Source organism: Macrobrachium nipponense, chromosome 9 (genome assembly GCF_015104395.2).
Source record: "Macrobrachium nipponense isolate FS-2020 chromosome 9, ASM1510439v2, whole genome shotgun sequence".
Lineage (NCBI taxonomy): Eukaryota > Metazoa > Arthropoda > Malacostraca > Decapoda > Palaemonidae > Macrobrachium > Macrobrachium nipponense.
The window spans coordinates 85,504,531-85,516,534 of record NC_061110.1 but is presented as its reverse complement, the minus strand read 5'-3'; positions in this window follow the sequence as shown (position 1 = coordinate 85,516,534).

The following is a 12,004-nucleotide window of genomic DNA, read 5'->3' as shown; positions in this document are numbered from 1 at the left end:
CCTAGGGAAAATGTATGATGCAAGAATGGCTAAAATAGATCCAACATATACCCAAAAGGTGCATACGACTAGACTTAAAGAAAAGTTGTTAGCTCTTATTCCAGACCTCAGGGCCCATAGTGAGGGAAGAGATATAATATTGATGTTTGACAGAGATATTGGAAAGGCTATCCGCATTGCTTGTACATATGCTGATGAGGAAGTATCCTTGTAAAGATGATATTACAAGTACCTTGTATCAAAGATCAACAATGTGATGATGATGCTATGACCAAAATAGCCTTTGTCTGTCACAGCTACTGATTTTTTAATACGAAGAAGACCTCAAGAGAAGCTTCATCTACAAGACATCCCAGAAAGTGCAGAGAGACACCATTTTCGATCTATTGCAGCCCTACTCATCCATGCAAAAAACTCGACAAAGAAGTCTTGTTGATACTTTGTTTGTTTTAGTCATGGACTCTGTATCATATGAACGCACTCAAGAGCTCTCAACAGCTCTTGCCAATGGTGTCATCAAGCAGTTTGAAGAAGATGGATGTGTCTGTCCTACAACTCTAAGAAAGGGCATATTCACTGTTGGGGCAGTGGACAACATCGACCATAACACTTCCTCAAGAACATCAAAGGATTCATTTCATGGAACAGCTGTTTCCATAATTCAGTTTCCTACTGTATCTAATCCTGGAACTGAAAGAACCAAAATCTGTATCGAACCAAACCAAGGTAAATTGCTACCATTGCCAGATGATTACTCAGAGATTCCTCCACTGGAAATGCCCAGTTCAGAGCCAATGGTTCCAAGACAAGGAGAGGTGAAACCAAAGCTCACAAATATTGCCAATATGGCAAAAGAACAAGAAGACCTCTGGCTTGAAACAGTTGGTGAGAAATTGGAAAAGGACAAACTTGATCCAGATGACCATGTTTCATGGGCAGCCTACCACGCAAGTAGGCTAACAACAGAACAAATAAGACCACCTTCCCCTATAACTCTACTCCCACTATTCACAGAGCAGGCCCACACTGCAGCTATGATTTCACATTCTATGGAACTGGTAACAAAGGCCACTGCAAATCTCAACCCAGGCCAGGTCCCTGTAATCACAGTGGACCAACCATTGTTTGCTATTGCAAAAAGAATCCAGTGGGCATTTCCAGAGAGGTTTGGTGAGAGCAAAATTGTTATCATGATGGGGGACTGCACATTGAAATGAATGTAATGAAGCTGTTGGGAGATCTTCTTGATGGAAGTGGATGGAGCAGTATTGTAGTCCAGGCTGTGTTACCACTTCAGGCGTGCAGAAGCTATTCTAAAGGCTCACACGTGACCAGGTCACGCTATTTGCATCAAGTTACATCTGCTGCATTACATATACTGAAGAAAGAAGCATATGCATCCTACCTGTCAAGAGTACACCTCAGTTTCAGTACTGGAATATGGTGCAGGAGTTGGAGCTACTTGCATTGCAGTATATCCGTTCTCTACGTGAAGGCAATTTTGATCTCTATGTTGAGTGCCTTGGACAGCTAGTTCATTGGATGTTTTCCATGGATCATACCAACTATGCCCGCTGGCTTCCCATTCACATTAGAGACATGGTACAGCTACCAGAGAAGTGTCCAACAACCTACGTCCAATTCAAGCAAGGTCATTTTGTTGTACAGAGGTCAGATCACCTGTTTTCTCTCATGGCCTTGGACCAAGCGCACGAGCAAATGAATGCCAAAATCAAAGGAGATGGCGGTATCATAGGTCTGACGGAGAACTCAGCTGCCATGCAAAAGTGGGCTACTGCAGGACCAGAGGTTGTTAGAATCACTGAGGAGTTTGAAAACTCATTCCAGCTTTCAAATCAAGAAAGGGTACGTCTGCATCATGATCAAGGACCATCAACGCAGGCAAAGTTTGCTGAGGATGTGAGAGCAATAGTAAATACCATTCAGAAACTTGAAAATCCTTTCAATGAGAAAGCCAAGACCTCATAGCACTTGATACCAAAGAAGTCATGCCCAAAGAAGTAGTTTTGTCTATCCAGTCTATCAATACTATAGGAAAGGCACAATATGAAACCTTTGTTGAGGACAGACTTGTAAAAGGCTCAGCACTTCTCACTGATATTATACCCAAGAATAATGTGCCTTTATTCCAGAGAAAACGAGTCAGGGCAGTTTCAAGAAACAGGTTTCAAATATCTCCCCTTAAAAGCAATGTTGAGCTATTTTCACGGATGTACATTGCTTGTCAAACCAGAGAAGGGAACATGGATGAATTTTTCAGACATGAAAACCAGGCTGTCCCACCTGCTCTGTCTGATATGGGAGGATTAAGGGCATGTACCAAGTCTGATCTCATCGGATGCCTGCATCAGCAAACCTCTGCCATACATGAAATTCCTTCTTCAACTGCCAAAATCTGAGACGGTTCAGTTGTGTAAACATGCTGGCACCAAAAGGCTATGCACCTTTGTAGAGTACGCAGACCAAGTTTTCCTGCCATACATACAGAAGAACCTTGAGGTAGCAAGTCGACTGGACATTGTTTGGGACAGATATTCCAAGGAAAGTCTCAAGAGTTTTGCAAGACAGAAAAGAGCGTCAGGAAGTCGCATACAAGTCCAAGCGGGGAACACCTATTCCAACTAACTGGCAGAGTTTTTTGCGTGTAGAAGATAACAAAACAGATTTGTACCATTTTCTTGGCCAAATATATTGCCGATCATCCGTTCCCGGGTAAAACTGTATACAGCACACTGGACACTGAAGTTGTGCCTGATGTTGGAGAAAACACGCCCAACACCCTCTATCCAAGTAATCATGAGGAGGCTGACACCAGGCTGCTTCTGCATGCCCAACACTGTGCTCAACAGGGCCATAAGACAGTTCTTATACGAACTGTGGATACAGATGTGGTGGTACTTGCTGTATCTACATTTCACCAGCTGCCACTAGAACAGCTTTTGATTGCCTTTGGAATGAAAAAATAATTTAAAGTGATTCCGGTGCACAAAATTGCAAATGATCTTGGGGAACAGAAGTCAAAAGCTTTCACATTCTTCCATGCACTTACAGGGTGTGACACCTGCTCATCCTTTGGAAACATAGGAAAAAGAACAGCATGGAATGTATGGTCAGCCTATCCACAGGCAACAGAAGCCTTTGTAAACCTCTCAAAGCCTATTGGAGATATATCAGATGATGATTTCCAACTGGTGCAACGTTATGTTGTCTACTGTATGATCGCACCAGTGAGTGTCAAAAAGTCAATGAATTACGAAAGGCTTTGTTTGCCAAAGGTAGACAGCTGGATCGTATCCCTCCAACAGAAGCTGCCCTGAGGGAACATGTAAGACAAGCAACCTTCCAAGGGGGTCAGGTATTTCAACTTCGCATTTTCATTATTATTATGGCATTATACATATTTATTCATCTTTTTGATTTATTTTAAACTTATGTTATTGGTAAAGGCATTTACACCTCTCATTAGTCTTATTTTTTGTGTTCTACAATATTAATGGTAACTTATTACTTATCCTATTTTTTAGGTATGGGGCCAGTCTCTGGTTGCAATGCAAACAGATCCATCACCTGAGCAATGGGGATGGAGCAAGGTGAATGATGAATGGTTACCCTATTGGACTTCTCTTCCAGAGGCAGCAAAATCCTGTCAAGAGCTGATAAAATGTTGTTGCAAGAAATCGTGCATTTTCCATGCAAGTGTTCTCTGGCTACACTGCCATGTACTGAACTCTGTTATTGTAGAGGAGCCTGCTGAGCAAATGACTACATCAGGAGAAGTTTGATAACTTTGACATGGGCTTGTCATTGCCTGTTACACCTGTTTTGGACTAGTTTTAATATCATGTTTGCATAATGTTATAGATGCTGTAGATTTACTCCTTTTGACAGTATTCACAGTGTTTGTCATTGGTTAAACAAATTATGTTCCATGCACAAATAGTACATGTAGTTAAAAAATCATTTTTCTCAGGTTTATAGTTTGTGATGAGGACAATGTAACTTTGATGATGTATTAAGAGAAATCTAATTAAGTTTAGTCATTATAGATATATTACTATTTCAAACTATATACTGTATTATTATTGATTGTGGTGTGAGTAAAACAAGATGAATACTCAAATGTGATATAACTATTTTTGAGAAATGCATTTTACTATAGCTTCAAACACTTTACATATGCCTAAAGATTAAATTTTTTTCTGATGCATCTATTACTGTGTTAAATTGTTGGCTGCACTTTTGACTGTCTATGGAACACTTGTAATGCACCTCAGAAAAATCCTTTTTGTCATTAATATGTTGGATGCACTCTTTGAGACATTTTCCCCAGGATCAAGCTTGTACATTTATTAAATTATTAAATTAAATGTTATAAAATGTTGACTTGTTGGCAGCCATCTTGAAAGGTGTTCTATTTATTATTTTTGGTAAAAAACAGTGCATTATGGTCATTGTACTTCAAAAAGTATCAAGATAATTAATTATATTCCTAAAAACAAACATAGGGGCAAAAATTTTAAAAAGTGGCAAATATAAGGCGGCCATTTTGAAAAATGTCATTTTTCAGGGTCACAGAGTGCTCAGATCACTTGTCTCCTCATCTTATTGGAAAGACCACATAAAAATCTCCCAGAAACTTTTTCTGTTCAAAAAGTGCACAATTCCTACTAGTTTTTGACCTAATCCACTAGACTAATATGCTTAACTATAGACTCTGAAATAGTCCACCTTCAAGTTGTTCCTTTGTAATAAGTATCTCTCTGGTTATGTAATGTATATGTTGCAAGTAGCAAAGTGAGTTCAAGTATCGTCTCCTATGTTGCTTTAAAACAATATGTCAGATTTTTTAGGAAAATGAATAAATATCCTTATTCAAATATGCCTTCTCATGAAAAATTTTTACTTTAAAACTCTCAATATTTATTGGTGCATATGCAGGTATACTGAAGTATAGTCATTAGGTTTAATTTGAAAATTTGCAATAATTGAATATAATGTCACTAGAAATATTACCAAAGGAGTAAATGTTTATGTCAGCTATTTTGAAAATGGCAGACATTATTTCACTCATTTAAAATAATAAATAAGTTGAAATTAATTTGTAGAAACTTGGGAAAGACAGACACCGCAATTTATACATATGAGAGGAAGTAATGGAGTCAAAAGCTAGTCTAATGTGAAAAAAAAGTATAGTTTTACCAAACCACTGAGCTGATTAACAGCTTTCCTACGGCTGGCCCGAGGGATTAGATTTTCATTTACGTGGCTAGGAACCAATTGGTTACCTAGCAACGGGACCTACAGCTTATTGTGGGATCCAAACTACATTATATCGAGAAATTAATTTCCATTCACCAGAAACAAACTCCTCTGATTCCACGTTGGCAGAGCGGGGAATCGAACTCCTGATTACCGAATTGGTAGGCAAGCACGTAAACCACACTTCCAACGAGTCTAATGTGGCTGAATAACAAAAATATGGGGTAATAATCGGTCCTTAGATAGCAAGTCCCATACTGGCCATCGGGGGACAGGGCTTGTTGGGGTCCATATCCAAAAATGTTTCGTTGGTATGTGGGGACAGGGGATGGGGGGGGAACTTAGTCAAAGCATACATGTATAAAGTTTTCTAATTCTACCCAAAAGTGCATGATCAAGTCCAAACTCTGGGGTTAACAGCCCACTATTAGCGACCTACTCCCCTTCGTGTTATTCTAATAAAAGAAGCAAAAAAAACTGAGACCAATTGTTTCTTAAGGTGTGAGTGAGATGATCAAGATATGCTCATTGTTTATTATTTAGGTTAGATCTAGTGGCAGTTATAAACATTATATCCCTAACTTACCATAAAGTGGTCATCGTACTTAGTACTACTTATACTAACAACAAGAATCAAATAAAAAGGACGCTAATTAACATGTTCATATGCTCTCAGTTATAAGTAGAAACAAAATAATCGAACATACATGGCCTAAATTCAGTACACTAAATAAATAAAACATGCTGAAATCTACTGTCAAATAGAGCCTTGTTTCACCAACGAAAATTAAGATAAATACACTTTATCTTATTGGAAATAGTTTTTCTCTACTGTTTAACATATACAGTATTTATATTTAAAATTTTCATTGTAATAAATAAATCATAAATATCCTATCCAAAAATTCCTGAATCTTTAACTCAATCCAGAACGGCTTTTTTAGGCTTTTTTAGGCTCTGCCATAGACCATACCTACCCCCAACAAGAGCAACGACAACAACAATGTAGTTTAAGCTTACTCCCCAAGTAAGCGATAATCAAGTGGCTAAGAAACGATTGATAACCACCCAATTCCAAACTTGTTTTTGAAGAAGCATTAAATCATTGCTGAATCGTGTCTATTTGAATACACGAAGGAGAAATAAATAAAGAACTGCCAGAGTATCACTATTGGCTCTTTTCATCAGTAGCTCACTTCCAGCCCTTCAGAATTCTATTGCAAGGGGTTTGAGTAAATCAGCATTAATAGAAAACAAATTAAAAATTCGCCGAAGTTTCTTCGGCGCAGTCGAGTTTTCTGTACAACGTATAATGTTGTATGAGCCGCTTCCCATGAAAATTTCAACCACGGCCCAGTTGTGGCCTGTCTATAGCGTTGCCATATGATCGATCATTGTTAATTTTGACCTTAAATAAAAAAAGATACTGAGGCTAGGGGGCTGTAATTTGGTATGTTTGATGATTGGACGGTGGATGATCAACATAACAATTTGCAACCCTCTAGCCTCAGTAGTTTTAAGGTCTGAGGGCGGACAGAGAAAGCCATCTCACTAGTTTTCTCCAAAAAGACCATAAAGTCCCTCCATGGAGGTAACAATTTCCATTCGAAGGGTTTACCAAGAAAAATTAAGTATTCGATCTAGGTTCTATAAATGAGCCGGTCACGCAACGATAGCTTCGACAACGTTTTTATGGGAAGCAATATTCAGGTTCTTTCACATCAACACAAATAAAAAGCGGTTGACACAGAATTTCCAATGAAGTTTTTGCGACTCTATTTATAAGTTTCTTTTATGTTCAGTTTGTATGTGGGTACGAATTCCATGTTGTGCCTGTGCAATACACACACACACGCACACACACACATACACACACACACAGATATAATATATATATATATATATATATATATATATATTATATATATATATATATATATAATATATATATTATACATACACATGCATATATATATATGTGTGTGTATTTATATATATATATATATAATATATATATATATATATATATATATATATATATATATATTATACATACACACACAACCACACACAACACAACAATATAGATATAATATTATTATATATTCAATAATACTATTATACACTATTTATACAACACATTATATATCCATGTGTGTGCAAGTCATGTAACTATAACTTCTTTGTCGAAAGAAGTTAGACAAGTTCTTTCACATTAAAAACAAATAAAAGAAATATATACATATAAGATAGATCGAGCAAACTTCACGAACTAAAAGTATTACCTCAATGTGGGACACTTAACGGTCGTAATTTTTTCTTCTGTAGGACTCTTCTTCTTATCCAAATTACTTGTCACTTGTATTCTTTCGTCATCCCATTGGTGTTCATTTCCCAAGCTTCATAAATTTTTGTTTGTCCTAAAACTTCCCTATGTTAGCTTTCCCCTTTCAATAGCCACTTTCAAGTTCTTTTGTCAGTCTTTGTGACTTTCTCTCTCTCTCTCTCAATCATCACTCGTCAGCGATGCCACATCTACGAAGTTCATTTACTGTGAAACCTTCATTTGCGACCCCATTTCTTATCCCAAAACTTTCCACCAGCGTCTTGTAGCCAGCCAGTCTGTGACCTCTCTCATTACTCCATCGTTCTGCTGGGAACACTTTTGTCTTAAACGGTTACACCAAATGGGTCACTCTAAGTCCTGCTTGCCTTAAGCCAAGCTTCACTCCAATAAAAAAAATAGATAAATAACAGCTTCTAGAAAATCCCACAATATAGCATTCTCGATTCTCCTCACATAGCACTCGTCTAAGGTTGTGTATCCACAATAAACCTTTCTTTTCCCTCTCAAGCTTCTTGAAAATAACTATTTCTTAGGAAATACTTGAGATAAAGACTGCCTTCGTTCCATTCCATTAGTTACATGACATGATTTTAATATAGTGGTATGGCTGCGAGGGAAGTGAGACAACGCGGAGTGCAAGATCTCTTGCTTTTTCTCGCAAGCTGCATACAACGGAAAAATATTACATGAAGAAAACACGGTTTTAGAAACAACGAAGATTAAAGGTGCATGTAGTCATTTTAACTTGTGCAAAAACCATTACACTATGATTCAGGTGAGAAAGGGTAGTCTAGGATTAACTCAGGTACTTGGATGAAACGAGGCGAGGTTAAGGACATTAACCTTGATTATTGACATACTTAAGTCTCTCTGCTCTTTAGAACATCATGTGCATAACAGACCTAGATTGTGTAAATCTAGGCTCAAATTAGTAATATTTTCCTTTGCCAGTAGTAATAATCAAGACTAAAAATATATATGAGTACAATATTTTTACATCTTTTAGTTATACTACTATGGTACATAAAAACAGCTTTATTCTTTCGGCTAGTTATGACTGAATGTTCATGTTGATTTATCTTTCTATGTAATTCGCTACTTATTTGGCCCAAGTGAAATTAGTGTGTCTCCATACATGGGATTTTATAAACACTGTTGCTACTCTGGTGGGGACATTTCTCCATAAGTATTTTTTTTTATTTTTGCATGAAATCGTATGATAAGATTACACTGAAATGGACAATTCTTAACACGGATTCCAGTCTAGAACTTTCACCCTCATAATGTGTTGTAACCGGGATAATTTTTCTTCCAAATAGCCGAATGTATTCAGTCCAAATAAGAATGAATATATGAACAATCACATATAACTATTGTAATACTAAGTTTGGGTTGTTATAATAACAATAAGACTCATATTAATTTAGAGATCGTGAGTGAATTTTCCCAGTTCGTTTGTTTGTATGGTGCTTTTACGTTGCATGGAACCAGTGATTATTCAACATCGGGACCAACGGCTTTACGTGACTTCCGAACCACGTCGAGAGTGAACTTCTATCACCAGAAATACACATCTCTCACTCCTCAATGGAATGGCCGAGAATCGAACCCGCGACCACCAAGGTGGAACGCAAACACCATATCAACCACGCCACTGAGGCGCTTGAATTTTCCCAGTGATTGGACAAGATTTTATTTCGTTCAAGTCATGATGATTTTGCAACAGACTTACATTAGCTTTTAAAAACATGATATCCAACATGTTGAAGAATTATTGACGAAAGATGCGAGGCGGTCCATTTGCTGCGCCAGTGCATTTTAGGATATGTATTGGAACTTTCGTTTCCTCAAAATAATTCCGTTAGATTGTCATTACTGAAGCCCTGTCCTCGACATTACAGGAATAAGTCAAGGTCAGAGTTAAGACAGGGTATCAGAACGCCCATGTCACGCCTAAAACATCAATATTGATTGAACTACTGCAGAAGTACAAATCTCCTGAACCAGGTACACTCGGGCTTAACTCGAGGTACAGTGAAAGAAAGCCTATTTGTTGGTTTTCCAGGGACGGAGATGCCACTTTCCCACACATTTCTCGTAGGATAAAGGATGCACTGCCGTAGGTGGGCGCTTTGGAAGTTTTTTCCTTCGCCACCTGCTTCGATTGTGTAACCAATTTCGAAGGCTCAGTTTGTCATCCTAAATTTCATTTAGTCAGTTCGAAGTGGAGCTTTTTGTAATATTTTGTAGTCTCCAGCATTGTAGATATCTTTTTAACTTTATCACTTCTTAGCTAAAAATCCACACCATTACAGTCTAGGATTACTTACCTTAGCGCTATCTAATCTTGATGAATGGTGTATTTGTTCAAGACACTTCCATTTACCTGGATGGACTCCTTTCTCGTTTTGGCAAACCTTATAATTTAAGTCATATTTTGTATTCTATAAACCATGTACTTTAAAACTTTATATAGGACATTATCTTAAAACCTTATTGCTTAATTGAAGACGTGTATATATACGGACATATGCAGACACATAAAAGGATCTGGATTTCAGTTGAATGATGACATTTTTTAAGTGTGGTTTGTTTCTTCTTTAACTCGGTTATAGTTTTTGAGAGAGAGAGAGAGGAGAGAGAGAGAGAGAGAGAGAGAGAGGGTACTCAGGAGAGAAGAGTGACGTCATCAGTTTCCGGGATGTATTGCATAATAAATTTTCGGATGAAGACTCTGTCAAACATTCGAATGCATTTTTAGTTGCTATTTAAAATCAGATAATCTGCTGGAATTTGTTTTCTTTATGTATATATAAACATATAGTAATTATATATATCTATATATATAAATATATAAATATATATATATATATCGTATATATGTTTATATATACATATATATATAATAATATATATATATATATATATATATATTATATTATATTAGTTTAGTAAACACTTCGACAGCTATGGTCACTTCCAACCTACGTTGCATGCCCTGAATGCAGTACATTTCAATGAGTACCGAAAGAGAGAGAGGAGAGAGAGAGAGAGAGAGAGAGAGAGAGAGAGCACGGAGGAAATATCCCACGGTGAAATCGCTATAAACGGAAGTCTCCTAGGAGACCTCAGCATTCTACGGGCCGAACAAGGGAAAGGCCCGTGCAACAAGAAGTGTTGGCTTAATACAACAACAACAGAGACCTCAGCCACTTTTACTACACATCTCATACTGACAGCAACTATCAAGTCTAGGCTCTTGAGCTTGTGAATTAGCCCTTTCTTGTAAGTAAGCCTATTTTTTTGCTTGTGATATAATTCGTGTTTAAGCACGTACCCTTTGTTCCTGCGCACACGCTCACTCACAAACATTTATATATATATATATATATATATATATATATATATATATATTATATATATATATATATATATATATATATATATATAGACTACTTCAGCTAGGACAATAAGCTATTTGCGGGAATCCTCTCGTCATCACAGTTGTTTTTTCCAATTCTCAGGCGTCAGGGTTTGGTGGCGAAAACGATAGACTTCTCCCTTTCATTTCTTTTATCTTTTGTCATGAGTCGTGTCGGCATTCTGTGCCATTTTCAAGAGAGCGCTAAAGCACATTTAGGGATTTCTGCCTTCTGAGAAACAGGAGCTCGGATGGAACAGTTAGTAACAAAGTTTCTGTCAGTGTCAAAACAAGGAAAGGTTCTCATTTTCTTTAAGTTAAGGAGAGACTAGAACAAGTTCACGGTGAGTGAAGTGATAGCAGATTGGAGAAACAGTAAAAGAACAGAACAGACAAGAACAGAAATGGCCCCCTTTAAATGGCCACCAAAATGTCCTCGAATTCTATGTTCTCAGTCGACAGACATTAAAATACTCTTAAAATATATATTCCTGGAATTCAACAATTATTAAGAATGAAATCCACACTCGTCTATATATGTGTGTGTACATTTGTATAAACAAATCAATACAAAAACCTGCTTCTACAGGTTTGTTATATTCACTTGTGCTCTGACATATTTAGAAAGACGGTCCTTAGCAAATATCCTTTTGGTCTCTTATTTACCCCAACAGGCTTTTAGACCAGTTATTCGGATGGACTGAAAGATCACGACGATGTATAACGTCATGAAAGTAGCCCTGACCCGTCAGCTTCAGAAGTCTGTTACGGTTCATTCAATGGCTCCAAACTTCCAGAGAGACGTCAGGGCTTTTGGGTCTGTCGCCAGAATCATCGGCTCTTCACCAAAGGCCATTTCTTCCCTGGCACACAAGAACTACATCGGGACATTTCATGTGGGGGTGGATGATTCCCTAAAGGCTAACCCAAAGGCATTTGTTTTACGCGGGACGATA